We start from the raw sequence: 14,436 nt of genomic DNA, 5'->3' as shown, positions 1-14,436 counted from the left end.
GAGGAGAGGGAGGAGGGGGGAAAAGGGAGACGGGGAGGGAAATGGGAGGCGGAAATCTTTTTTTTTCAATAAAAAAATTATATTTAAAAAAAATGAGGCCAGAGTGATAGGTCTGGATGGATTGACTCCCATCCATCCATGCACGTGGTCAAGGCCGTGCAAACACCCGCAAAAACCATGGCACCTCAAGCCTACAACGAGAATGGCTCCCCGTTAAGGCGAGATGCAGATGGCACGAACATCCGCTGGCCCTATGGAAAGGCGTCCGATTCCATAGGGGGGGATGTTATAACCTGGCTGAATCGACTAGAGCCTCCAATGGGAGAGCGATTCCCTGGCAGGAGGGATTCAGCCAAGGTCAGGCCGCACCAAGCGGCGTGCTGCACCAAGCAGCGTGCTGCACCGTAGCAGCAGTTACGACGAAAGAAGGAAGGAAGAAAAGTAAGGAAAAAAGAAAAAGAGAGAACTGGAGACCCCGGGCCTCCAGGCATGGGTGAGCTGAGGCTTAACACAGGAGACAAGCCGAATTGAATGCCAGCGAAGGGAACCGAGGCCCTGAAGGCCCGCGGTTGGAGGTTCCCCCATCCCTAAAAACCGTGAAGGGTTGCCGGGAGCTCAACGGTCAAACCCTTGAGTTAGAAGAGATGGTTAAGCTGGCCGAGATGGGGACACTCACGATTAGTTGATCTGTTGTTTGGAGGAGCTGCATCCAGAGAACACGTGGGTCGTAGGCCGGCGAAGTGGAAAAGAACCCGGTTCGGGAGTCACGCGGCACCAATGTTATTCTTAAAAAACAATTAGAGAGCGGCTACAAATGGTCCCCTGGGCGGGCTGGCGGAGCCCGCCATGGGAAAGCGGCTACAGGAGGGCACGCTTCCTTGGCCCACAGTGGTGGCAGGTAACAGACACGTAAACACAGGTAATAGCCATAAGTATTTATTAAGGAAGAGGGAGAAAGAAAGACAGAGAAAAGAGATAAAAGGAGAGAGAGACAGAGAAAACGCGTGCACACGCTAAGGAAGCAGAAAGAGAGAGAGGGTCCCAAGATGGCGATGGGCGGGTCAGAGGTTATGGGAGTGGGCGTGGCTAGGGCAGGGACCCAAGAATAATACTCTCTCCCTCCATCACCACTCACTTGATCTCTACTGTTCCCATCCCCCTCCACTCCACCTTTAAAACCTACCCTATTTCACCTTCCAAAGGAGATTTCTGATTTCCCCTTGAGGCCTCCTACTTACTTAGCTTCTCTATGTCTGTGCTTTGGAGCATGGTTATCCTTTACTTTACAGTTAATATCCAATTATAAGTGAATATATACTACGTTTATCTTTCGGTGTCAGGGTTTCCTTACTCGGGATGATTTTGTCTATTTCCAATCATTTGCTTGGAAATTCCATGATGGCATGGTTTTTAACAGCTGAGTAGTACTTCATTGTGTAAATATACCAGATTACTCATTCCTCCATTGAGGGGTATCTAGCTTGTTTCCTGTTTCTGGCTATTAAGAATAAAGTGGCTATGAACATAGTTGAGCAAGTGTCCTTCTGGTATGATTGAGCATACCAAGAGTTCGAAGAGTGGTAGAGTTGGGTCTTGGAGTAGATCAATTCCCAATTTTCTGAAAAACTTCCATATTGATTTTCAAAGTGGTTATACAAATTTTCATTTCTACCAGCAATAGAGGAGTGTTTCCTTTGCTCCACATCCTCACAAGCATGAGTTGTCAATTGTGTTTTATCCATTATGACAGGTATAAGATAGAATCTCAGAATAATTTTGGTTTGCATTTAACTGATGGCTGAGAATGTTGAATATTATTTAAGTAATACTTGGCCATTTGAGACTCCTTTGTTGAGAATTTTCTGTTTAGTTTTGTACTCCATTTTAAAAATTGGATTATTTGTTTGTTTTGATATCTAAATTCTTGAGTGCTTTATATATTGGGAAATTGAGTTCATTGATATTGAATCAATGACCAATGATTATTAATTCCTGGTAATATTTTTGAAGTTGGCTATGACAGCAGTGTGTGTGTGTGTGTGTGTGTGTGTGTGTGTGTGAGTGTGTGTGTGTGTTTTCCTTCTTTGGATTATGCTAATGTGAAATTATTTACTTCCCACGTTCTCCTGGGTGTACATAACCTCCTTAGGCTGTAGTTTTCACTGTAGTACTTTCTTTAGGTTTGGGTTGATGTCTTGTTTAAAGTTGACTTTACCATGGAACCTCTTCTTTTCTCCATCCAAGGTTCCGGCTGGTATTTGTGTCTTTCTCTTTTGTTGGCTCCATGGCATCTCCCTGACCTGCCTTCTTTCTCCTAGCATTCAGTTTAGTTCTCCACCCCACTTCCATGCCTATCTCTGTTCTGCCCTGGCAGGCACAAAACAGATTCTTCATTAGCCAATAGTATTCACATTATACAGAGGGGAATTCCACATCATGATAGGTATTTTTTTTTCTGTTGGTTTTTGTTTCTTCTCTGGTATTTTCACTGGAATGGCCTGTGGATGAGTAGTTTCCCTACAGGAGTTGGGGGCTGAATGTCTGATGACCCCAATAGCCTATGACTTAGCAGGGGGTTGCTGCCCAAGTTGGATCTTAGAATTCTGGTGATGTGTGTAGCCTCTGATCTGGCCTTGAGTCCTTTGGTGTTCAGAATTCTGGCCTGGCTTCTGGTGGGGTAGGAGGGTTCTGCCTGGTTTTAGGGGTTCTTGGTCTTAAGATGCTATTTTGGCCTCTGGTGGAGTAGGAAGCTTCCACTAGAGGTGTGGCCTAGCATATGAGGACAAAGAAAGGAGGCACGGTTGGTGTTATGCTGGGTAGTGTGGGTAGGGTGGTTTTGTAGTCTTACCTTGGGTTCAGGGCTCTGGCCAATCCTCGGGTGGAGTATCAGGCTTCAGCCAGAGATGTGGGTCATACTTTGTGGTTTCTAAACACCCATTCTAAGCCTAGACTCTCTCCTTGGTGTCTGCAAACCTAAATATAGAATTTTCAGAGCCTTCTCTAGTACCATGACTGCTATGTGCTGCCATGTTTCCTGTCAAAATTGGTAATGAACTAAATCTCTGAATGTGTAAGCCAGCACCAATTATATGCTTTTCTTTATAAGAGTTGCTGTGGTCATGCTAGCTCTTCACAGAAATGCAACCATGACTAAGAAGATCTCTTTAGGAAAACGTTTGGTCTCCAGGGTTTTGCCATTGGAAGATACTGTATACCATTAAGAAGAGAGAGGAGGACAATTTGAAGGGCCACTATTAAACAACATTTGCTCTCCCTAGATTTTGGTTCATGATATGAGTAGTTTGCTGCACGTGTGTTCCCTGCCATTCCGTTTTTCACCCTCATCCTGAACCCCAATGAAAAGGGATACCTAATTTAGAGCAGAACCTCCAAAATAGTGAAAAAAAAAGAAAAGTAAACCTTTTCTCTTTTAAGCCAATTGTTTCATGTTTGTTATTGCAATAACACAAAGATGATTAATATAGGCTTTTAGTATGATTGTCAAGATTTTGGGGAGTCTGAAATAGTATTTTTATGTTTTACATTTAATTCATTTTGTCTATTAAAAGGAAAACAGTTTTCTGAAGGGCAAAGATGGAAAACCCATGTGAGAAGATGGCTCAGCCATTAAACTGCTGGTCATGCTAACAGTGCCAACTGAGTTTGATCCCCATCACCCATGTGAAAACCTCATATGGTGACTCATTACTATTGCCAGAACTGGGGGTGGAGAAGAGCTAGGTGGATCACTGGGGCCTGCTGGTCATGGAGACTCTACAATCTTGCAAGTTCTAGGTTCAGAAAGAAAGTTGGCCCCAGTCCTTCATGCAAACACGCAAACTCCCCCCTTAACATATTCCCTCACTAAGTAAATAAAAATTACATATATATGCTCTGGATTTAATTAAAAATTAAGTGTTGAAAATCTCTGACAACTAAGGGACATTACACTATCTACCTTTGTCATATCTATCATCTTTCTCTGTCTATTAATCTGTTATCTATCATTGATCCACTTATCATTGTGCACATCCATATTCATACAAATTCACATGTTATTTTATTCTGCTTATTATTCATGAAATTCAGCCCCATGCCAAACTAGATTTATGTCCCATATTAGAGGAGATAAATAGGGTGGTTGTGTTTCAAAAGGGCATTGTTCTCATGGGAATATGGATAGACTCAGGTTAACTGTAGCACTCATTTGACTGCCATATACCAGGTCATGGTGACAAAGACACGTGTCTTTCCTAGATACACTACTCCCTATGATTTGAGTAAGTCAGAAAGTGTTTCCATGACAATTGTTGCACAATGGCAGATTGCATATCATCATTGTTTTATGAAACATTCCTATTAAAAGTAACCTGCTATATCAAATATCTGCAGTCAACAATGTTTAAGCCTTCAGTTAGGGTCTAATCATATGCAAGTGTTATTCAGACATTACTAACCTTAACAACTTTTCCTACTCTTTGTCCACTGTACTGCTATTCTTTTTTCCCCAAACAGATTTCCGTCTTTCAATTAATGTTTATTTTCCCCATCTAAATCACATCTGTTTAACTTTTAAAATCAGAATCACGTGCATCTGTTTATTGATTAAATGTTATCGTTAATAGCAAGTTGGTTTTCTTAAAGTATTAAAATGAAAACACAACTCTTCTTCTTCCACAATTTTCAGCAGAGTGAGTTAGAACTGCATCTTAACATGGCTGTCTTTAATGCTGCTGAAGACCAAAGAGAGTGAAACCAGGGCTGCTCTAAGGTTTTATTTTCATCCTCTGCTTTTTTTTTAACCACACCTGATGCTGATTTCAACCTTATGTACTTAAATCCTTATATATGAAGACAAATTAATTGCAAAAAATGTCACAAATGGGGCAAATATTTGAATAACTGAGCCTTTTAGGTTGTTTCTCTTGTGCAGTCAAAAACAGATAACTTTCCCAAGGTGTGGGGACCACAGACCACATATGCACATGTGGAGAAATCAATTCTCCATTTTGGTTAGAGTAACTAATCTGGTCCCTTTCCACTCTCTCTGTCTACTGTTTTTTTTTTTTAACTTGTTTTAAAATCCTTGATTTAAATTTCCTATTTTTTGTTTCCTTAATTATCTCTTTCTTTTCCTATCTTATATTTTTAAAAAGTCTCAATTTGTCCAAAAAAATGTTTAATTGAAACTTTTGAGAAAGCATACTTGTTACTGAAAAAAATTAATCAGCAAAATCAGTGAACTAATTTTAATGATGATTACTATTTTAATGGGTGAATATTTTTAGCTCCATCTGGAATGCGAAAACGCTCTCTGACTTGGTGAGATTTAAAGTGAGCACAAACTGCGTTGTGCCACATCTAACAAGCACAGCACATTATCTTAATTCCAGTTAGAAATATATTTATAGAAGAGATTAAATGCTGCAGTGCAGGTAATGAATAAATGATGCAGGAGAGGAAATTCTGATAAGTGGGTAATGAGAGGATCCCTGAATGGCTGCAGCCCGCTAACTGTCCTGCCGAGAATTGCAGTGATTCCATTCTGTCCCGTTTTTCTTATTTTATGAGGAAAAAATATATCTATCCATTTAGGTTAAAGCTGTAAACTACCGTATTATACCTGGCGGGGTGTGTTTATGACTCTCATTAATCAGACTTGAGTGCTGTGTGTCCACTCTGCAGTCAGAGCAGAGAATGGAATTTTCCATAGAACATCATGTTATGAATAGCTCCGACTCATGCCATGTTCCCATAAATAAGGCCTCAATGAAACGTGCATTGTAGAAGGCTCTGCATGGAATATCCTTGCTGATAGTTTTTGACCTCGGTATCTGTTATGGGAACTACATTTTCTGTCATTTGTTTTCACAGTTGAAGCATTAGATGAAACCATAATATTTATGACTACACATTTGTTCACTGTCAGTGTAATAATATATTGTGCGACTGCGTTCTGCTACATTGGTGAGGGACAGGGAGAACCCAGAAGGGAGGGGGGTCAAGTTTTATGCAGACTGCCTGAACAAAGACAAATGTGAAACTCACATGTTTCTTCTTCTATAAGAGCCTTCGGAGTAAAAATAAGTTTCTTGAAATATTTTTAAAGTAAACTGCTGGTATGTGTTCCAGCCTCGTGGAATCAGAGATGAAAACAGTAAGAATAATCAACAGTATGGGGTCACCATGCTTTATCTGGACATGGGAGGTGATGCAGTGACAACTGCTCCTCCGTGTCCTCCATGGCCAAGGGTAATGACCTCCAAGAAGAAAGCAAAACTGTGCCACGCAGTTCTTTTTTTTTTTTTTCTCTTCAGAACACTTGGGATAAATGAACAATTGGGGCTTTTGACTTCAGTGGTAACCAACTTGAAACAAAGTATTTCATCATGGGCAACAATCATCCATCACCCAGCAAAGAGGCATATCAACTCTTGACAAAGGAACCCTGAGCCAGGAAATGTCACTGGAGCAGACCGTGTGGACCCCAACTTCCTCTCCTGTAGCAAAACATCAAATAAATAAAATAAAATAAATAAAAGAATTAGCTTGCTTTCTCTGAGGGACATTTTTGTTAGCAGTGCTTCCTACTGAAAGCATTTTTCTGACCTTCTATAACAAATGAAACAGTCACCTTATTAGATAAACGTTCGGTTCCATTTTCAGGGATATGATTTTAGGTCTTTTAAAGCATCTCTTTATCTGGAGAAAACGCCATATGGTGGCTGCTCTGAAAGAGTTTCTTTTTCACATCTGTGATCAAAACCACCATACAATCCTCTCTGGGCGTCATTTAAGCAACACACTTAACTCTTCCTCAAATGAATGATGAAAATTTCTTTTATAATATACACCATAGAGCAAAATTTTATTCCTTCTATCCACTTAACTAGTAGCAATGAATAAAATCTTGGTTGGAAGTTTAGATTTCAGCACTCCAAAGTGGATAGAAAACAGGACTGCTATGGCTTCTTGCCTACTGTATAAAGATGTGCTCTCTTGATGTAACAGGAAGAAATTAATATACGATACAAAGGATTCTATGGCCACTCTTGCAGCTCCGTTTCATTGTGTTTTTCTGGTGGTGCTTTTATATGCAAGATGTGAGGAACAAAGGACCATAAATATTTATATAAGGAAATATCCTCCCACCTTCTAAAGCCTATTGTGAAAAGGCAGATAAGTCAGCTGTTCACCTGCCACCCTGGACTTTGATAATAAGCCACAATTGTATTATTTAATTCCCTTCATTCAGGTTCCTGTTTTTCTGAAGATTTTCATTTCAGCAGTTTATAATTTCCCGAAACCCACTTATAACTCTAAAGATCACCCCCAAGGACTTTGACTCTGATCTCTGACACTGCTCATATAATCAGCTCATCAGAATTGAGCCTTTCTCCTTCCTAATTCCACATCTGATTCACAGTGCATAATCATATCGAAGTTCTCATTATTCAAATTTCTAGGCCTTTTACCTGCCTCATTTTGTGTGTGTGTGTGTGTGTGTGTGTGCATATGAGCATGCATGTAGGAGTGTGAATAGGATTGTGTGTGTGTGTGTGTGCATGTATGAGTGCAAATATTCTCTGTGTGTGTGTACTTGTCCCTATGTTTCTGTATCAATGTATACAACATACATGTATATCTGTATTCATTGTGGACAGAGATTGACATCAGGACATTTTCTTTAACCATACTCCACCTTATTTTCTGAGGCAGCGTATCTTTCTTTTAATGTTATAGGCTATTTTATGTGTTTGAATGTTTTATATGCATGCAAGTATGTACATGTACTACATATGCGCCTGTTGCTCAAGAAGGTCAGAAAAGTTAGCAGGCCTCCTGGACCTGGAGTTACAGATGACTGTGAGCCACCATGTGAATGCTGGGAACAGAACCCTACTCCTGGGCAAGAAAAGCAACTGCTTAATAAGTCATATCTCCTGCCACAGGGTCTCTCAGCAATCCTGAGGCTCCCAAGTTCCGCTAGACAAGTAGACTACCAGGTTTCCTGTCTTCATCTCTTCAGAGTTGAATTTCATACATAGCTTTTTATATTAAATCTAGAGGATTGATCTGAGCTTCCCATACTTGATTGGCAAGAACTTTGTTTACTGAACCATCTCCTCAGCCGCACCTTCCTTTTCTACACCTCTCACATGTTACTGTTTTTGTTAAGTCTTTACCATTAGTAGACAAGTATCATTCCTAAAGAAAGAAAGGGGATCTCTGATGCATGAAACAGAAAAAAAGATAAGTCAATAGACCCAAACACTTGAGATTGCATTTTTAAAGTTTAGAATACATATTTATGCCTATATGTCTGTCTGTAGGTCTTTGCATATCAGTGATGTGCCTATGTATGCCATAAAAATATATCAAAGGGTTGAAGGTGGGGACAGAGAAGGGAGCAAGGAAAATGTAGAGCTCAGTAAAAATAAATAAAAATATGCAAAAAAGTATATCAGAGGCTTTGGATCTGGACTTATAGGCAGTTGTGATCGCCCCTGTGTGGGTACTTGGAAATGAACTCACACCTCTGGGAGAACAATATACCTTCTTAACCACTGAACCATTTCTCTAGTCCCTGAATTAGACATTTTTGTAATGCAAATATAAATGAGAATACAGGTGACCTTGTAATTTTGTGATACAGATTCAGACAAATCACTCTGTAGTTACTTTTCTATTCCTGTGATAAAGATCCATGACCAGCAGATTGGAGAGAAAGGAATTTTTTTCTGTTTCATTTTGCAGTTTGTAGTCCATTACCCAGGGAAGTCAGAGTAGCAACTATGGTGGCATGTACTGGGAAGGGGGACAGGATTGACAAGTGGTGATCACTTAGGAGGGAAGAATCAAAATATCATATTTTTGTTACAACAGTTATCACCACATATGCTAACCAGACTAACAGGTAGGTACAAAGAGACCAATCTCTACTCTCTTGAAAATCCACAAGCAAGCATACCACAAGCTTGCTGTTGAGAGCAACAGCAAGAGAGAAAGAGGACAGTGTGTGTAGATAGGTAGATGACTTGGATAGAAACTTACATGTTCTATATAGCAGACATGCTTAAGAAGCATCTACAAACACAGTGCAATTTATGTTTAGACTTGTAGAGGCCAAAATTTTGCTTTGCATTTGTCACAGTAGGAGCAATGGGGAGGTATGTGGGGACTTACTGCTGTGTGACTTTCAGATCCCATTAAAACTTTCAGTTTCTAACATTTAATCTCTGTGCCTTGAAGCATTATAGTTTGAGGGGGCATACCTCGCTACAAAGTAAGTCTTTAACAAATTATTTCTTTGTTAGCAGAACTGAGATAAGAGGAAAGAATGACAGAGGGACTATACAGTGATCAACTTCTGAATGTGAGGCCAAGCTGGCAGTGAAATTCTTCAGGAGCTCCCAGGTATTCCTTGTTGTGGACTCAAGCTAAGGCCTCAAGCCATGTAGAATAACTTACTGGTTACAGTTTCTGTGTATGCCATTATCGTGTCTGACATCATTAAGGTCGGACAAAAGCAGCTATCCAGTGCTCCTACAAATATTAACTACACTTAATCTTCTGCAGCTTTGAACAAACAGAACTCGGAGCCTTCAGCTGTACTTCACAACTGAACATTGGGATGAGTCACACCAGACCACATCCTCCATCTAACCACAGACACATTCTCTCCCTCTGTGATCACTATGGCTGCCCCTTGTTAAGAGCAGCCAAAGAGATATACATTAAGGATAAGCTTCCTTTGGTAGTGAATTCCCCAAACATGTGAAAATCTCAGCTCTACATGAATACATTAGCTACCATAGTGATGGACAAAATCCATTAAATTCCACTGTTGGGTCACAAAGGACCCATCCTTGAACTGGACAAGACTCATGCATTCTTGTTTCCTAGGCGGGGAGTACCACAAGGACATGGTCCTAAGCCAAGTGGAGGAAAGGTAATCAGAGGGGTTTGCTGTTATGTGAGCATATAAATAACTGATCAGTATGGAGACTGGGGTTCATTACTTGCTGGCCTATTGTTGGGTTTATACAAAAAAAAAAAAAAAAGAAAAAAGAAAAAAGTGGAAGGAATGTTCTAAACACTATAAGACATTTAGGAGCCCTTTCTAAATGGTTGATAGTGAGAAATCCTTAGTCAAAATAAATAAATGGGTCCAAATAATACTAAGTGTAGATCCTTCTATAGGTTTCAGAGCGTAAATAAAAAATCATACCTTGCTGACAATGACTATTTCAATAGATGTCCCTATTGCAATGTTGACTTATTCCTAATTTGTTTATTCATTTTTTAAAATTTTTTCTCTCAAAAATTATATCCCAACAGCAGTTTCCCCTCCATTCTGTCCTCTCAATACCCCACCTATCTCCTTTCTCCCCCACATCCACATTTCCCTTGTTTTCCTTAAAAAAAAAAAAAAGAGCAGACATTCCAGTGCTATCAACCAACCATACATAAAACAATTTACAGAAAGACTAGGCTCAAACCCTCATGTCAACGCCAGACAAGGTATTCCAGTAGGAGGAAAAGGATCCCAAGAACAGCCGGAAGTGTTAGAGATGTGCCACACTGTTATGAGTCCCACAAAGACCCAAGCTACACAACTATAACAAATATGCAGAGGACCTAGCTCAGAACCACACAGGGCCTGTGGTTGTCACTTCAGTCTCTCTGAACCTTGTTTAGTTGATTCTGTGGGGTGTGTTCTCATGATGCCCTTAAACTATCTGGTTTCTATAATCCTTCCTCCCCTTCATTTGCTGGATTCTCATAGGTAGCGTTTAGTGTCTGGCCATGGATCTCTGCACCTCCTCCCAACATTTACTGGATAATGCCCATATAATGAGTGTAATTATATCGCAGAATATCAATAAGAATCTTTTCACTGATTCTTTTTTTCAGTTGTGCTTGATTCAATTTTGGGTCTCTGAGCTGTCTTACCTGTTTCCTGGCCATCCAGATAGTGCCAGTGGGCCCTGTCTTATTATGGCCTGAGCCTCAAGTTGGACCATTCAACTTCTTCACCACCATTGTCCCATTACAACTTGCAGTAGGACTGATTGTAGGTTGAAAGTTTTATGGTTGTGTTGATGTCCCAGCCCCACTGCTTGGAGCCTTGCCTTGCTCTAGAAGATGGCTGGTTCAGGTTTTGTATCCCCCATTTTTAGGAGTCTTCACTAAGGTCCCTGTCACAGATTCCACAGATTTCCAGCTACTCTTCTAAGTTTCTACATCAATGCCCTCAGTTGTATCTCCCAGTAAGGGACATTTCTTATGTTCCATTTTTACTTTTTTGTTAGTACCTATCAGGCATTTCCAAGGAATTCATGCAAATGATCTTTAATTCTGTGTAATCCCCTACACTTTGCAAAGGTATGAAGATTGGTAGCCAGGTTTCTAACATAGAGCTCTCAGGGATATTTTACAAAGTCTGTCCACTGAAGGAGCCTTCCAGTTTCCTAAGTTCAAATGAAGACCTAGCTCAAATATAAGTTGAATCTATGGAGGAAAATTGCATCAGAATAGTTCAAATAAAAAAAAATCCAGACTGCATGATTCATTTGGAAGAGCATCTCAGAAAGTGAGCCCTATTTTATAAATTCACATTTTTTATTTTTGTCCAGGATTCTGATGGTTCCTCTGGAGATAAATGATTCCTCCTCAGAGGGGAAATAAGAAGCAGTTTAATCTTGGCCTTCAATTGCCTGAAACTATTCCACCTCTGTGAACTCATTTCATATTTTAAGCTACTAAAAGAAGACTAAAGAATTTAGCAAATTCTCATGTGACTACATAGTGCTAATAGAACAACTTATCTTTTAGAAATTTTCCACTATTCTAAAATGACATTCAGAATCATCTACCAGAAAATAGATGGTCCCAATTTCGATTTTGCTGAAAAGCATACATACATATTTATTTGATTTTTAAAAAATACTATTGTTTGAAATCTTTTCTTTCCCCAGGCATTATTCTATGCACTGGGAATAATTTTCTGAACACTGAGATTGATAGAGTTCTATAGAGTGTTATAGAGGTGCTCAAAGTTAACTATGATCGAAATATCATACTACAAAGCCCAGGATAGAAAATACCCATGATTCTATATCAAGGAAGGCTGGCCAAGGCTCATAACCAGTCAAGACCTCCAATTCAAGCAACACTCAGCCAGTGTAAGAGATACTAGCAAGATAAACTTGGGGGAGTGTGTCTCAGTCAAATGTAAGCCCCTAGAGTTTTCATTACAGAAGCACTGCTATTTTCTGGTTTTATTTGTAGCCCATAATTTATAGTTCTGAATTTCTGTTCCCAAGGGTTAGCTTGGAAGTTTCAACTCCACCCTAGGAGTATCCCAGAAGGATGAGATCTTCCTGAAGCACAGTGATGAGCTCATCTCTCCAAGCTCAGGCATTGGAGAGCAGGAAGGATCTGGAAATTTTGTTTTCTGTTCTTGGGAATGTAAATGGTATAGACAATGTGAAAAATAGTGAAAATGTTTATAAAATAGTTTTAAGTTGGGATACCAGAAGGTTAGGATGATGTAGCTAAGTGAAGGAAATTAGAGACATCTTTTCTAATTGTCTTCGACAAAGGAAAGATTTAGAATGCAAGGTTAAAAAGAAAAGAACTTTCACTTGTCTGTCTCTTTAAAGCCATAGAGAACACTAACAGAGTGACTGCTCACCCTTTTTCATAGGTAATGTCATAAGAGAATACATGCTAGATAAGCCAAGTAAATCATGGTAAAGTGAGAAGCCATTAGGCAATCTTTCCTGAGCCATCCTTGAGTCTTCTGCATTATGATAGGAATACAAAAGGTCTTTGATCAGTGGTGTTAAAAAAACAACAGAGTATGCAGTGTGCATAGAATGCACAGAACCACTCATTTCTTCAGAGTGGAGTTGCAAGGCTGAGGGTCAAATGGAGTCTGACCTGGACTTCAAGGTGAACACTGGCAAAATACCAAAGAAGGGACTAATAGAGATCAAGTAACCCAAAAAAATCAAGCAAAAAAAAGAGCTATTATAAAACAATACAAACAAAAAAAAAGGAACCAAAAACTACAAAGAAATCCAACAAGAAAAAGAAATTTTCATGAACATGCAAGGGGCCATGAACTAGTAGGAGAAACTGTGGGCTCTATTCATTGCCTTCACTAGAGATTCCAGAAGAACTAGGGGGACTCGATTTGATTAACAGTACTCTATTTTCAAAAGAAACTTTAGAATTTATCATAACTGATCCAGATTTTGAGAGTATATTGATTATATTTATCTTATTATAAAAAATAGGTAAGAAAATCTGTTTCAAAGGAAGAAAAGCTTATCTTAGTTCAGTTTCCTAGGATTTGTTCCTTGATCTTGTATTTCTATTGTCTTTGGCATGAGGATTGCTAGTATATTATCATGCAATATATGGTGGAAGAAACTGTTGAACATCATTAATGGATCAATTAATTCATGAGACTAGAGCCATCATGAGACATCTCCCAAAGATTTTTTGTTTATTAACACTGCTTCATTGAGAACCAAGCTTTCAACACATAAGCACTTCGGAAACATTTACAAACCAAACCATAACATCTCCTAGACTCTATTCTCTTACCATGTCACATCTGGTATCAATTCCATTATCTCCCTCTAGTACTAACAGCTGAGGACATTTAAGTTTTGGGAAAACCCTTCAAGTCCAAACCATAAAAGGGAAAGAGTTTGGATCATCATAAAATTAATAAACAAACACAAATACATTTAACTAATGTAAGTAACCCAAGAAATGGAAAACTGACATACAAGAGGGAAGGGAGGCATTCATGATGATTAATATCAGAAAGTTTACATGCCATACTCATAGCAAAAGTGTCGGGACTAAGGATTCATGCTGGCACACCCATCTTTACATGATTCTCTGAGTTCCAACTGTCTTTACTCTGTGTGACAAGTACTTCACCCACTGAGCCATCTCACTATCGATTCTTATTGAGATATGTTCTTATTCTACCCTTTTATCTGCTTGCCTTTCCTTAAATAAGCACTTTTAAATTCTTATGTACTCTTCCAGAGTAGAGATTCTGCATTGTGTAACCACTGTGTAGAAAGTTCCTTTTAAATATGTCAGCAATATCAATCTGTGCTACAGTCTTCCTAGAAGCAAGCTTGTAAATTCCCTACCTTCACTAAATGCTAGTGTTCAGCAGTGAGTCGAATGCCTCTGTATTTACATGTGTATTATGAGTAAGCAACTATGCACTACAGTGTCACAGTACCACAGTGTTGGTGACAAATCCATGAGTTTGCACAGTGTTGGTGACGGACGGATCCATGAGTTTGCATAGGTCAGAAAATTTGCTTGTTCAATCTCAAAGCAAGATCAGCACAAGCTAAGAACACAGTATCTGAGGCTATTGCTGTCCATCTCTTT

Source organism: Alexandromys fortis, unplaced genomic scaffold (assembly GCF_014885135.2).
Source record: "Alexandromys fortis isolate MF-2015 unplaced genomic scaffold, M_Fortis_MF-2015_v1.1 scaffold_5, whole genome shotgun sequence".
Classification (NCBI taxonomy): Eukaryota; Metazoa; Chordata; class Mammalia; order Rodentia; family Cricetidae; genus Alexandromys; species Alexandromys fortis.
Note: the sequence above shows the minus strand (reverse complement) of the source record.